This window comes from Theropithecus gelada, chromosome 18 (genome assembly GCF_003255815.1).
Source record: "Theropithecus gelada isolate Dixy chromosome 18, Tgel_1.0, whole genome shotgun sequence".
NCBI lineage: Eukaryota > Metazoa > Chordata > Mammalia > Primates > Cercopithecidae > Theropithecus > Theropithecus gelada.
Window position 1 is genome coordinate 49280812 of NC_037686.1, and position 13359 is coordinate 49294170.

The window sequence follows — 13359 nt, forward strand, 5'->3', positions numbered from 1 at the left end:
GCTGGGATTACAGGTGTGAGCCACCACGCCCAGCCATATAATTAACAATTTATCATATATTTTCAAATATCTAGAACAAATCTTGAATGCTCCACACAATAAATGATAAATGTTTGAGATGATGAATATGCCAATTATGCATGGTATACACATGTATCAAAATATCACTGTGTCTCATAAATATGTACAATTATTATGACAATTAAAACTCACAATAAAAGCAAAAAAATCCAATCAACACATGAAGAGATACTTGGCATCATTAGTCATCAGAAAAATGCAGATTAAAACCATAATGAAACTCCTGCATATACCCCTTAGAATGGCTAAAGTTAAAAAGACTGAAACACCAAACACTGGCAAGGATATAAAGCAATTAAACCTCTCATACAATATTGGCTGGAGTGTAAAATGGGCCATTTACTCTTGGAAAAGATGTGGCAGTTTGTTTTTAAAGTTAAACATTCGCCTATCCTTTAATCCAGTAATTCTACAGATATTAGCCAAGAAAAACAAAAGCCTACATCCTCAAAAAGACTTGTAAAAGATAGTTCATAGAAGCGTTATTAGTAATAGACCAAAGCTGGAAACAACCTAAATGTCCTTCACTGGGTGAATGTATAAATAAATTGGCATGTTCATACATACAATGAAACACTACTAAGCAATAAAAAAAAAAAAAAAAAAACTACTGAAACACGCAACACCATGGATAATCTCACATACATTTGCTAAGGAAAGATGTTGGATACAGAAGAATACATGTTTTATGATTTCATTAATATGAAGTTCTAGAACAAGCAAAACAAATCTATGGTGAAAATATCAAAAAGAGTGGTTGGTTTTAAGGTTGGGAGGACTAATGGGGAAAGAATATAATTAACTGGACGTTTGATGCATATGATAATTTGTGCATTTCAAGGTACATAAATTTTACTTTTATAAAACACTACATAAATAAACTCTAGTTAGTAGGTTTCAATTTTCTGGGGTACATATTAGCAACTTTCAAACTATTTCCTGTATTCTTGGCTTGAGCAAATGTGTCAATATACTGAGGATAATGGTAGCCAGTTTTTCATATGAGAAATTGACTTGCAAATACAGACAGGAAGTCTAGAATGTTCTCTGTGCTGTTGGATTGGACTTGAAGGAAGGCATCAGTATGAAGTTGTTTTTTAAAAACAGGATATTGAAATAAATAAAAATGTGTTTGTTTACATATGTGTGTAGATATTTCACCCTATTCTATTCCATTTCCTATCTCTGCCCATTAAGAGGGCCTAGAAGCAAAGACATACAAGTGGGAATAAACACAGCTAACACTCAGATCTTGGTTTCTCAGCATCATTCTCCACTAAAAGGAACTGAATACATCATTGATTCCAGGCTTGGGTTAGGGGCAGGAGATGGGGGTGGCAGGGAGTAGAGAAAGAACTTGGAAAACTTCATGCCACAAAGTTTAAAAATTACTCAAAGGATCTTGGGGACGTGTCAAACCAACATGAGTGCCAACTGGCAGAGGCTCTCACAGAACAAATCTGGGACAATATAAGCATCAAAAAAAAAAATGATATAACCCATTAAAAAATTAGAATCCATAAGCCTGTGCTGATATAAATATTAAGTGAATAAATCAATAAACAGGGGAAAAGGAAAAGGTCTTCCATATGGTAAACTATCAGTGGAAAGATGGAAGAATGGAGTTAGAAAATCATTAATGGATGCTAAAATTAGCAAGTGAAATGTTGATAAGGAACAGGATATCCACTTATCTCAAAATAGCTTTCAAGATAAATACTTTTTTTTTTTTCTTTTAGATGGAGCCTCACTCTGTAGCCCAGGCTAGAGTGCAGTGGCATGATCTCAGCTCACTGCAGCCTCTGCCTGCCGGGTTCAAGCAATTCTCCTGCCTCAGCCTCCCAAATAGCTGAGATTACAGGTGCGTGCCATCACGCCCAGCTAATTTTTTGTATTTTTAGTAGAGTCAGGCTGGTCTCAAACTCCTGACCTCAGGTGATCTGCCCACCTCAGCCTCCCAAAGTACTTATTAATTACAAAGGGAAAACTGGCAGACTCCACTTTTACCAAGTCATCGAATCTAACATCACCAATATTGAAACAGACACCATGTGCGTCCTGAAAAGACGTGCAGAGAAAGGCACAACATCACTTTGGTAGTATTTCCGAAAACATGTATAACCCGGATCTTATCACAAGGAAGTATCAGAAAACCCCAAACTGCGGGTAATTCTCCAGAATCAGTGTCAGGTTAAAATGTGTAAGTACCTAGTTTTTTTTGGAAAACTTTTTTAAAAAATGCCTTTTTAAGTTACAGGCACATTATGGTGGATCAACAATATTTCCTTGCTTTGAGATTTTTAAATGTGAAAGGATATTTATAGGCAGATAACCCAAAGCTGAGAGGTAATATCATAGAAGAGTGAACATTTTTAAAAATAATAGGGCCAACAGCATGAGTTGAAGATAAAATTTTATAAGATATTATTTTACATTGGCATGGAAATAATATTCCTACTGCTCTCCCTGGTTAAACAACACTAATTGAGGTACACTTGGAAACTAGAAGGTATCTGGGGATATAGTTCAGTGTGCAGAGTGAGAGTTCTACTTCATCTCGAATGTCAGTTTTAATTCTATCATTTCAATATTCAGTGAAAGTATATGAAAAATTAAAGAAGGATTCAGCTTCAAGAAGTTTACACACAACTACATTTTTTCTCTTTATTTTTTTAAAAACAGAGTCTCACTCTATTGCCCAGGCTGGAGTGCAGTGGCACTATCTCAACTCACTGCAACCTCTCCGCCTTCCAGGTTCAAGTGATTCTCGTGCCTCAGCCCCTCGAGCAGCTGGGATTATAGACACACGCCACCACTCCCGGCTAATTCACAACTACATTTTGAAGGGGTAGCCAGGGGACAGCATAGAAAATTAGACTTCCATACCAGTCCAAGGAAGATCATAAGACCAGAAGTCCATTGAGGAGGCAATTTCATGCAGGGAGAAAATTATCAACACCACATATATTTACATAATATAAAAACTGTGATTACTGTTGCCTTTTTCTTAGGGGTATATGTGTGCATGTGTGACTGTCTAGATTCAGTGCTAGTTTATAACATTGACCAAAGACCAAAGACCATAGATAAAGCCTTTATCTAAAGCACTATCGAATGAAAAAAACTTTATTTAAAGTATTCAATCACTTAATTTTAAGTTATATAGATATTTAGAATCTCTTGTGATAAAGCTCCTGACAGATAATTTTCTTATGACATTAGATTGAAAACAAATTCAGATCTAGTTCAAGAAAGGAACTTAGATGTTGATTTGTAACATGCCCATGTTATGATTTGTAATTTTAAAAAACATTATTTGTAATGTAGTCTTGTACTTATCTTCAAAAATGCCATGTTAAAAACTGTATTAAATCATAAGTCTGTAGGTCAGGTTCTCAGACTCTTTTTGCCAACCTTTCTTCCTTTGAGCAAAGTCTTATTTAACAAATTCTGATTCTTGAAGTTCCTGTCTTGAAATCATTAGTTTTTGTTTTTTGTTTTTTGTTTTTGTTTTTGTTTGGTTTGTTTGTTTTTGGTTTTTGGTAAAATTTGGTGCCCAAAAATCCTTAAAAATGGGCAGCAGGAATTTGAACTACTTCAGCTCTGAAATTAAATTATGTGGATATAAGACTCTATTCTTAGGAGAATCAGCAATCTTTCTCACATCTGGCATGAGAAATATAGTATTTTAAGCCATTGGTGCTACATCTGTCAAAGCCATTTGCTTTTCCTAATTGTGGTAAGGAATAAGTAGTAATAATTGCATATAAATTCCACTCCCACCCCCCAGTTTTTGTTGCTTCTCGTTTCTTTACTTTTTAACTCTGAAGAAAATAATGTTTCTAATTTTAAGGTGTAGGAATCTTAAGGTATTGTTTTAGCTTTTGAAGTAGAGTTAGTAGGTGATTTCTAATGATGAATGAAAATCAATTAAGCAGTTAGACCAACTAGGGAGATTAAGAAAACTTACTTTTACTTGGTTAAGGTGGAGTCTGCCTATTTTTCACATGAAATTAAGTTATTTGGCGAGGTGTATTTTGAGATGTGTAAATATCATGTTTTTCCTCAAACTTTCATTCACTAGGTTTAGCATCCGTGAATGATTTTCTAACTACATCATTCCTTACACATTTACTGGCTGACAGCCCACTTTAAGGACTGAGGTCTTTATTCTCCAGAAGGCATGAGCTAATCTTTATTATTTTATAGGTAAGACCAGCCTATCGGGAGAATGGTGACTGCATTAAATAAGCTAAAGATTTTGGAAAACTAAGCATTGAAATAACTTCCTACCTGTAAATGTATTCTCCAAGTGAAAGATTAAAATATTCATTTGGCATGTGAAAGTTTTTAGTTCAAGAATTATAAATACTGAGCTGTGAAAATATTCTATGGATATGAACATTTATAAAAGTACAACTGAATCACAAATTTCCCTGGGTTCAAATTAATCTCTTTTTTTTCCCTAATATCCCTTTCTCTTCTTTAATGCCCTTTAAAAGCAAAAGGGGCAAGGAATCTCCTGTATTTCATTGATTCTGAGATTCTATAGACTGCAAGAAGTCTCTTTAGAAATAACAGTCAATTAACTGTGATGACAAAAAATTGAAAGATGCATATGAACTTTAAAAATGTTTTTAAAAAGGGGGAGAAGTTTCATCTTAAAACAGATGTCAATTTTAAATGGCTTCAGAGACTGAGCTAAAATGTAAACAGCAAAGTACTGCGATGTTCATTGATAAGCTAGTAACTAGTACTCCTTGAAAGGATAGAGAGAAAAAAAACCAAAGGGCAGAAAAGGCCCTAAACCCCTTTCTTTATCTAAATTATTATTTACAGAATTTATAAAACATTTAAAAGTTTTCATTGAATTAAAATTTTTCATGAAAAATCAAAGAGTCATAAAATAAAAGGGCAAATTAAACATGGCAGAATTTCAGATTTTGGTTTATAGATGATGCCTTTTATCCATGTGGGGTGTGTGTGTTTGTATATGTCATCACAAAAGTAAATTGCAAGTAGTTTGCCATTCATTCATGTAAGTTTTATTGCATAAACATTATACTTTAAACATTTCTTATATTTGCCTTATAATTAAAAAAAAACCTCAAGTATGTAAAAGTATAAATTCAGTGTACAATGTACAAGTGAACTTGTATAGGTTTTTTTCTTAGTTCAGATAACATTGCAAATATGAAGACCTCTGTATTATTCCATTCTCACAATGCTATAAAGAACTAACTCAGGCTGGGTAATTTACAAAGAAAAGAGGTTTAATTGACTCACAGTTCCACAGAAGTCATGGCTGAGGAGGCCTCAGGAAACTTACGATCATGGTGGAAGGGTGAAGGGGGAGAAGGTACGTCTTCATGTGGCAGCAGTGAAGAGAGAGTGGGCAAGGGGGAAAGTGCTACACACTTAAAAAAAAAAAGATCTCATGAGAGCTCTATCACAAGACAGCAAAGGGGAGGTTTGCCCTCATGATCTGATCACCTCCCGCCAGGCCCCTCCTCCAATTTGACATGAGATTTGGGTGGAGACACAAACCCAAACTATATCAATCTCTAAACTGAGGGTCACATTCAGATGAAATCTTTCTCTTCCTAATTTACTACTATGCTAATCATGTATATTTGCATTATTTTTATTTTTATTTCCTTTTTGATAGGCTTATTGAGGTATAATTCACATATCTTACAGTCCCTCCATTTAAAGTGTAGAATTCAATGGTTTTTAGTATATTCAGATATGCACACAATCACAAAAATTTTAAAACATTTCTACCACATTTAAAAGAAGTCCCAGGCCAGGCACAGTGGCTCACATCTGTAATTCCAGCACTTTGGAAGGCTGAGGCGGGCGGATCATCTGAGGTCAGGAGTTCGAGACCAGCCTGGCCAACATGGATGGATACACCATGTTGTGTTTATTCATTTGTCCATTGATGAACATTTGGGTTGTTTCCACTTTGGGGTTATTATGAATAACGCTGCTATAAACATTCAGGTACAGGTATTTGTGTGGACATATTTTTTTTTTCCTCTTAGGCATATAACTAGAAATGGAATGATTGGGTCATATGGTAAATCTATGTTTCATCATATAAAGAATTGTCAAACTGTTTTGCAAAGGAGCTAAACCATTTTACATCCCAACAGTAGTGTAGGAGGGTTGAGACTGCTCCACATCCTCACCAACACTTGTTGTTGTATGAATTTTCAATTCTAGCTTCCCTGTGGATATGATAGGGTCTCACTGTGTTGCCAGGCTAGAGTGCAGTGGCACGATCAGGTATATTTAGTAGTATGTGGATATGCAGTACTATCTCATTGTGGTTTTGAATTGCATTTTTTTCTGATGACTAAGGCTGTCTAGAATCTTTTCAATTCATATTGCCTGTTTTTAAAATTGGGTTGTTCTTGGCCAGGCATGGTGGCTCATGCCTGTAATCCCAGCACTTTGGGAGGCTGAGGAGGATGGATTGCCTGAGGTCAGGAGTTCAAGAACAGCTTGGCCAACATGGTGAAACCCCATCTCTACCAAAAGCAAAAAAATTAGCCAGGTGTGGTAGTGGGCATCTGGAATCCCAGTTACTCAGGAGGCTGAGGCAGGAGAATCCCTTGAACCCAGGGGACAGAATTTGCCGTGAGCCGAGACCACGCCATTGCACTTCAGCCTGGGCAACAAGAAAAAGACAACAAACCAAAAAGAAAATATTAAAAAAAAAAAAAAAAAAAAAAAGAACACTGGCTTGTTGTTATTATTGAGTTGTAAGAGTTCTTTACGTAGCCAAAATACCAGTCCTTTTTCAGAGATACGATGTCTAAATATTTTCTTACATTCTGTAGGTTGTCTTTTCACTTTCTTGATGGTGTCCTTTGAAGCACAAAAGGTTTCAATTTTTATGAAACTTCAATTTACCTACTTTTTGTTTGTTTGTTCATACTTTTGGTCGTACCTAAGAATCCTTTGCCAAATCCAAGGTCATGAAGATTTACCTCTATGTTTTCTTATAAGAGTTTAATAGTTCCAGTGTGACACTGTCTTGATTGTTAGTTTTTAACAAATTTTTAAATCAGGTAGTGTGAGTCCTCCTTTGTACTTCTTTTCAGGATTGTTCTGGATATTCTAGATTCTTTGAAATTTTATATTAGATTCAGTTTGTCAATTTCAATATAGAAGTCAGCTAGAATTCCAATAGAGATTGCATTGAATCTGTAGATCAGTTTGGGGAGGATTGCCATGTTAATAAAGTTTTCTGATTCGTGACCACAGGATGTTTTCATTTACTTATATCTTAATTTCTTTCAACAATGTTTTGTAATTTTCAGAGTATAAGTTTTACACATCTTTTTATTCCTAGTTTATTCTTTTGATACTATGATGAATTGTTTGCTTAATTTCATTTTCAGATTGTTCATTGTGTGTAGAAAAATGATTTATTATTTTTTTATATATAGGCCCTTTATCCTGAAACCTTGTTGAACTCATATTAGTGCTAGGTGGATTCCTTTAGTATTTTCTACATACAATATTACGTCTTCTGTGAATAGTTTTACTCCTTCTCTTCTGATCTGGATGCTTATTTCTTTTTCTTGACGTATTAACCTGACTAGAACCTCCAACACAATGTTGACTATAAGCAGTGACAGCAGACATCTTTTTTTAAAATCCTAATCTTAGCAGAAAGTACCCAGTCTCTTACCATAAAGTGTGATATTAGCCGTGGGCTTTTGGTAAATGCCGTTATCAAGTTAAGAATGTTCTATTCCTCGTTTGCTGAGTGTTTTATCATGAAAGGAGTTTGGATTTCTAGCGTGTGTGTGCACGTGTGTGTGTGTACACATGCACGTATATATGGCTTAAATAACTTTGGATTAATATTATACTAAGGTAATCAATAATCTATGTTTTATCTAAATATACCTGATCGTGCCACTGCACTCTAGCCTGGCAACACAGTGAGACCCTATCTCCAAAAATGAAATAAAATAGTAAAATTAATTTGAGATACTGTTCTGGGTGAGAACTGCTATACATAACAAATGGCTTGTAAATCTTCTAAAGAAGCTTATCTCATTCCATAAAATAAGTTACTAGCATTATGATAAAGTTATATGTACATAAAACAGCTAATTCCTGAAATGGCATACATTTATTAAAGAGAATCGTAGTAACAATTGCTTAGAGCACTCTGTAAAGCAAGTACATTGGACCAAAATGAGGAAGTAATGAAGCAATTCTATAAAATGCAGGTTAATATTTTTATACTAGGTTTTTTTTTTGTTTGTTTTTTAAGACAGAGTCCCACTCTGTAACCCAGGCTGGAGTGCAATGGCATGATCTCGGCTCACTGCAACCTCCACTTCCCAGGTTCAAGCGATTCTCCTGCCTCAGCCTCCTGACTAGCTGGGATTAAAGGCACCCACCACCGCGCCTGGCTAATTTTTGTATTTTTAGTAGAGATGAGGTTTTGCCAGGTTGGCCAGGCTGGTTTTGAATTCCTGACCTCAGGCGATCCACCCGCCACAGCCTCCCAAAGTGCTGGGATTACAAGCCTGAGCCACTGCACCACGCCGAAAATTTTTTAAAGGTAAAAATTGAAACCTAAATGTAAACACCCAAATATCTTTCCCTTACGGTTCCTGGATTCAAATAAAAAAATTTTTTTTTTTTTGAGACGGAGTTTGGCTCAGTCTGAAGTGTGATGGCACCATCTTGGCTCACTTTAACCTCCACCTCCCAGGTTCAAGCCATTCTCCTGCCTCAGCCTCCTGGGTAGCTGGGATTACAGGCACACACCACTACACCTGGCTAATTTTTGTATTTTTAGTAGAGACACGGTTTCACCATGTTGGCCTGGCTGGTCTCGAACTCCTGGCCTCAAGTGATCTGCCTGCCTTGGCCTCCCTAAATGCTGGGATTACAGGTGTGAGCTACCACGCCTGGCCAAGGAGGAATTTTTAATGGACATCTATTCACCTCTGTACAAGCCTATCCCAGTGGTTCCAGTTGACCTATGCATTTATGCCCAGGCTCCCTGCCGTTGTCTGTTTTGAGTTAAATATCCACTTTTAAAAGTAAAAGTCACCTGCAGTCAAGGCTAAACTCAAGCAGCAGCGTCCTTAATACTGTCAATGTGTCAATTCCTTTGAGATAATTAGGTGGCCACGGAAATGAAACTGTGATACTATTTCTACTATACTTTGTCACAGGGAGATTACAGGGATCTAATGAAGGAGTTCCTTTTTACTGGAAACCCCAGAAGAGCAGGTATTAACAATATATTTGATACTGCCCCCCAAAATTAGAACCCTTATTACTAAGGCATCTCAATGACCCATTCAGGACTCTGACAGGAATCATCTTTGTGAAATTAGAAACTTTTAAGAGAACAAAAGCAATCAAGAAAAACAGTACTAGGATGACAGATAGGACAAAAGCTATAAACAAAATACAAGAGAAAAAGCACCTGATTATAAGATCCTTTAATGACAACTTTAATGATCCTTTAATGACAAAGCAGTGTTTCATATTCTTTTACAAAATAGTGCTATCCATCTCCAAGCCTTGCTAAGTGTCATGTAAAACTGTGCAACGGTAGACTATAAAAGCGTCTACATTTCTTTGCCAGAAGGGTTTCAGAATAATTCTGTCTGCTGATGCTTCTTTCAACTGAAAAGTGTATTAATATAATCAATGATTCCTATAATTAAGCATGAGAAAGACTGTTTCTACAATTTAATGGATTAAACAACTGGACATCCCACCTAATTTCAGTATCACATTTGAAGACGATGACTGCTCCCTCTTGGATTCATTAACACTACTTTATTACCACTTCCTGTTTTTCCTCCCTTTCCTGTTTACTACTCTACCTTCCAAGTTCCTCTTCTGCAAATTCTTTAATATTTCTTAGGATTCCCTAACATTTGCTCCTCAGTTTCATTCTCTTCCTTTATGTTCTAAAAATTCCCATTCATATACCTATTTAAGTTTTCATCATCTAAACAACTCCTAGTTCCCTGCTTCTAGCTCTAAGCTCTAAAATCACATTCCTGGCTTTTTACTTACTAGACATCACCACCCAAATACCAAAAATGCATTTTAAGGCAATGTACCCCAAACCATATTCATCTTCCCCTCTGAATGTTCTGCTTCTATATTCAATTGTAGAACTGAATGTAAGAGCTACTTCTATATTCAATTGTAGAACTGAATGTAAGAGCTACTTCTATATTCAATTGTAGAACTGAATATAAGAGCTACTTCTATATTCAATTGTAAAAGTGAGAAACTTGTGAGACATCATGGACTTCTCTATGCTCGCTCCTCCCATAAATTAAGGATAAAGTTTGATCTCTCTCACATGATAAGAGGAGCTCCACGTTACGGTCTCTACTTGCTCTTCCAGCTTCTTCTCCTTCCTCACTTCCCTAGAATGTCTCTTACACTTAACTCCCGCTCTACGAACACACTATGCACTTTTCGTTTACTTCAGCTAAATTATCTTCCTTACCTTCCTCAACTGCAAATTCCTACTTTATCTCTGACTCAACCCAATCTCCCCTTGGGCCCTGAGAATTTGTTCAACATGTATTTAATGATGATAGAAACCAAATAAACTGGCTTAACACTAGAGACAAAATCCTTGTATTACGGCTCACAATCTAGTGTGAAATAAGACTACAAATAATTACAAGTAGCCTGATACGTATCTGGATGAAATAATGGCAAGGTGCTATGGCAGCCGAGGCGGCGTGCACAATTGTTATGATTATTCCCGGTATCAGTTTTGCTTGGACTCAGCCTTGTAGATTAGTAGGAATTTGTCAGATGGAAAAGTTAGGTCAGAGGAAGGCATAAGATATTAGGGGATGTTCTGGTACCTGGTAATATACTGCAATACACTGAAGGGCATGGGGAGGCTAGAGACCCCATAAAGAAAATCAGCAGCCACGCGGAGCATACATGAGGCGGGCCAGACCAGAAGCAAGGAGACAAAGGAGGCACTGCATTATGCCAAGTAAGTAATGATGGCCTAAAAAGCAGCGACAGACGAAAGCAGGATACAGAAGATACTTATCCTTGTTCCAGATACAAACTAAGGCACATCTTCAGAACAAGTCTAAGAGATAGATGTTCCTATTTTTACACAAGAAGAAATTCAAGCTCTGAAGGATGTTACTTGCTCAAGATGACACAGCTAACAAGTGGAGGAGCAGGGATTCAAACCTCCGATCTTGCTCCTAGGCAGTATGATGAGCCAATAACTCCAAATGCATGTCCAATTATAAACCAACAGATCATGTTTCCGCAATTCTGGTCTGTTCAACTTAGAAATAATTCCAAAATAAAATTCCTCTTCCATAGAGAAGCATAGCAAGCACAAAGGAAAAATACTCTAGCAGTTTTAACATTGCATATCCTTAAGATTTTAATATTATTCCAAGCTGTGTACAATTTTAGTACATTCAAATTCTAAAGGTTATCTCTTTATCTTATAGTTTTCTAATTACACATTCTCCAACTAAGAATTTTACATGGGCCACAAAGTTTGAAAGCAATCTTATTAGCCTACAAATCTTCACTGCCCTTATTCCTATAGTGCTAAGCATGTAAAAAAAAAAACCTTACTGATCTAAAAATAAAACCTGAATTTTAAAACATGCTTAAAATGACATCTGTAGTCTTCCTTAAGAAGTATAGGCTTAACTGGGTAATAGTCAGTATCTTAAAATTTATTTAACTACTATATGCATATGTACTTGCTTTATATTATAAAGCATAATCCATATTTAGAAAACTTTGCAAAATACACACCTCTAATAATGACTTTTAAAGCTAAATGAGCAAAATATTTCTCTAGTTTTTCTTTAGCAGTTCTGTGAATGGATTTTTTTTTTTTTTTTTAAAGACAGAATCTCACTCTGTCACCTGGGCTGGTGTGCAGTGGCACGATCTTGGTTCACTGCAACCTCCGCCTCCTGGGTCCAAGCGATTCTCCTGCCTCAGGCTCCGAAGTAGCTGGGTGTGGCACCTGCCACCACGTATTTTTAGCAGAGACAGGGTTTCTCCATGTTGGGTAGGCTGGTCTCAAACTCCTGACCTCAAGTGATCCACCCACCTCGGCCTCCCAAAATGCTGGGAATACAGGCGTGAGCCACTGTTTCCAGCTGGATTTCTAAGTTACTTATCTTAAAAGAAAAAAAAAAATGTCTAAGATCACAAATGATCAATTCCAGAAGAGATATACCTCACATAAAAATTAACCTACTAAATTGAACTAAATGAGTATCAATACAAGCAACATGAGTAAGCCTTACATTTCTTGTTTTTAAAGCTTACAAAGGAAGGGGTGTAACTAATTTATTCAACTCCAAAACTTTATTCTTGTTACAGAATCAAAGCTTTTAGATATTAAGAGGAACAAGGGAGGATCTGAACTATTTTAGGTTTAAAATCCCATGATCAGCGATATTAATTGCAGCCATAAATAAACTGCTGAGGCCAAATATATAACAGCATTCCTATAATCGCTGCCAAAAACACTGCATACATCCTCAAACATTGAGACAAAGGATGGCAGACAGGTTTCAACTCTAATTGTTAAGTGGCTGCCTCCAACAGAATATTGAGACTGGGGAACAATGTGGGGCAGGTTTCAACTCTAATTGTTAAGTCGCTGCCTCCAACAGAATATTGAGACTGGGGAACAATGTGGGACTTGATGTCAAAAAGAACTCAGAAGATTATAAAAGCCTGCCACGGGCACAAGAATGTGGTAGTACTACTCTTGGCTTCAGCATTAAGCTGACAAAGACTTCCTACTGCAATACTTTACTTTTGTTTCTATTATGAACACCGTATTTCAATGTTTCTCATCAAAAGCACCTGATGTCAATGTAACAAAATACACAATGAGATTCTTTTTTGCTATGTCTGACAAAATGAACAAGAAACCAAATACCAGTTTTCTAGATGCACTCATAAATGACTTCAGTTAAAATAACTAGAGTTACATTTTTTCAAATGCTCTTATTCATCTGGAAAATTCAGTGTTATATATAAATGTTATATATATATACACATACGTGTATATATATACTGTTTTAGGAGAAAACATTAGCATTTCAGCTTGATATTTTAAATGTCAATTATGCATATTTATTTGGAATAGTAAGATTTCCCATAAGTGAAACATGTTATAGTTACCTGTAAACATTCATTTTTCACCATTCTATTTACAATTTGAATTATGTAATGCTTGCATACCGC